Source organism: Balaenoptera acutorostrata, chromosome X, assembly GCF_949987535.1.
Source record: "Balaenoptera acutorostrata chromosome X, mBalAcu1.1, whole genome shotgun sequence".
NCBI classification, from domain to species: Eukaryota; Metazoa; Chordata; class Mammalia; order Artiodactyla; family Balaenopteridae; genus Balaenoptera; species Balaenoptera acutorostrata.
The window spans coordinates 100,745,307-100,747,826 of NC_080085.1; the positions used below are offsets into that span (position 1 = coordinate 100,745,307).

The 2,520-nt window shown below is 41.5% G+C and overlaps 1 non-coding gene across 1 annotated transcript; it reads left to right on the forward strand.

The window, feature by feature from the left end:
* The first annotated feature begins 1,583 nt into the window (after window positions 1-1,583).
* Window positions 1,584-1,712, forward strand: LOC114237968 (small nucleolar RNA SNORA35). Its single transcript, XR_003623415.1, has one exon. It is a non-coding gene; the product is annotated as a small nucleolar RNA SNORA35 (small nucleolar RNA).
* The last annotated feature ends 808 nt before the right edge of the window (window positions 1,713-2,520 follow it).

Sequence of the window (2,520 nt, forward strand, 5' to 3'; positions counted from 1 at the left end):
AAAAATAGAAACAAGTGTGAATTCATATTTTTCTCTTCAATTTGCCATTATTCTAGAATTTTAGCAGGAAAATACATTCTTTATCAGTCACAGATAAGCGTCATTGTACACTTTAAATTTGGGAGTGCACTTTTTCTCTACTCTTAAATTAGGTATTGCTTACTTTTAAATTGTTTTCTTCCTCCTCATTTTTAAAAACGTTTCACCAACAAGGGCCTAGAATATCACCGGTAGTTCTCATTTTGCTGAGAAAGTTTTCGTATTTGATTCCATTCTCTTTCAGGTGTGTAAGAAAAGTTCTAAACCTCAACTTTGGTAATGAACCCTCCTTATCCAGGGAGGGCAGGCAAGAAGGAAATGGAACACTTTATACCTCCTGTATTGATAAAATCTTTAAAGTTTGAAAGAACCAAGCATTTGAGGGAATGTGAATCAACTAGATTTCTTATGCATTACTGGCAGAAGTATACACTGTACAACTACTAGGGGAAAAAAGTTGGCATTATCTCCTAAAAGTGGATATTCACAATGTGTATACAATGTATTGTTTTATTTTTTCATTGATTAATCGATTTTGTCAATGGAGCCGTGCTGATGAGATGATAATGGCGATTCACATAGCAATGGTTATAGCTAATCCAGTCCTACGCACTTAAGGCCAGACCATTTTTCAAATTCCAGGATGGCTGAGCACCCAAGGGGGCATCATTTGGTAAGGCAGCATAATAGGCTAGGGCAAAACTAGAAGGGGTATAGAAAAAGGCTTTTTTTAAATAGGAACACTCTACATTTAGAGCAGTGCTTGGTTCATAGAATTTTATCAATGACTTCATGAAGCAAATAATGAAAAAGAAGTAATAATGATTATTTGCCAATGGCACATCAAATGGATAGTTTTCTGTTCTGTACATTTGGGAGAATGTGAGTTCCTTCCAGACACACAGGAAAAATGTGTCTTTGTCTTTTACATAATTTCAGAGTAATGATCTACAAATTCTCATCAGGAAACTTTAGGCAATTTTAAATAGTCATATTCAACATTTAAGCCAACATAAACAATTAGGTATAAAGCAACTTGGCTTTTGTAAGGGAAAATTATAAGACAAGTAGAAAAATATGGAATTATTAACCAAAAAAAATCTAAAAATGTTTAAGTAACTTCCTCACAAATGTAATTTGAAAAAGAAAAAGAGAATTGCCATTGGTTACGTGGGAGGCGTTTAGTTGTGACAATAGCTATTATTGATTGAACATCTACTAATGTCACCTACTGGACTGGACTCTACGAGTTAACTTCTTCTAACTCTCGCAACAGTCACATATGAGGAAACATAGGCCAAGAGGGCTTTAATGAGTTTCCAAGGTTCCATAGCTAGTGAGTGTCAGAGCCTGGATTCTGAACCCGGACCTGCCTGATTCTAAACTCACAATTCCTTCACCTGAAGCTGACCCAGGTGTGAGGTAGCCATGCCGAGGGAATGAAGCAATGGATCCTGAGATGTTTCAGGTCTCCCATCCACACCCTCCTTCAAGCTGGTTCCTCGGCACAAAACACAGCGTCCCGACCCTAGCTCCACTGTCAACAGCACTGGCAAGTGACCCACTGGGCTCCTCCTTGACCAACTGGGCATCAAGCAGTGCCAAAGCAAATCCCTCCACAAAGCTGGGAGAGTCATGCTGTGGGCTACTCCTGCATGCAGGTGGGTACATATCTCCTGGGTCCTGGGACCCTGCCTGAGGAAAGTGAGGAGGTGGAGAAACAAATCAAGCAGCTCAGTATCTGCTACTACTAGATAAAAGTGACTATGTTTGAATCAGCTTAATAGCAGGTGCTCAATAAATGTTATCACCGTTATTGCTTATTATCATCATAATTGCTAGCTGCGAAGCTCTTAGCAATTCACATTAACCCTCTTAGGCTCAGTGTCCTAGTCCATAAGATAAGTTTGACACTACTAGAATGATCTAAGATTGTCATGGTGATTATATTACAAGATAAATTCATTTATATTCGCTGGCATATATTGCTCATTAAGTGTTAGGATAGGAGAGATAAGATGTTTTCTCCTTTTGATGTGACAAAATAGATCATAATTATCTTACAGATTTTGGCTCTTGTGTGTTTTATTTGCCCCACATTCTTACCAGCTTCCTGACAAACTAGCCTTCCACTGCCTCTTCATTCCCTGTAGATAGTTTAACAGTCTATTTAAATCTAGTGCTGACAGGGCTTCCCCGGTGGCGCAGTGGTTGAGAATCTGCCTGCTAATGCAGGGGACACGGGTTCGAGCCCTGGTCTGGGAAGATCCCACATGCCACGGAGCAGCTGGGCCCGTGAGCCACAACTACTGAGCCTGCGCGTCTGGAGCCTGTGCCCCGCAACGGGAGGGGCCGCGATAGTGAAAGGCCCGCGCACCGCGATGAAGAGCGGTCCCCGCACCGCGATGAAGAGCGGTCCCCGCACCGCGATGAAGAGTGGCCCCCACTTGCCGCAACTAGAGAAAGCCCTCGCACGAACCG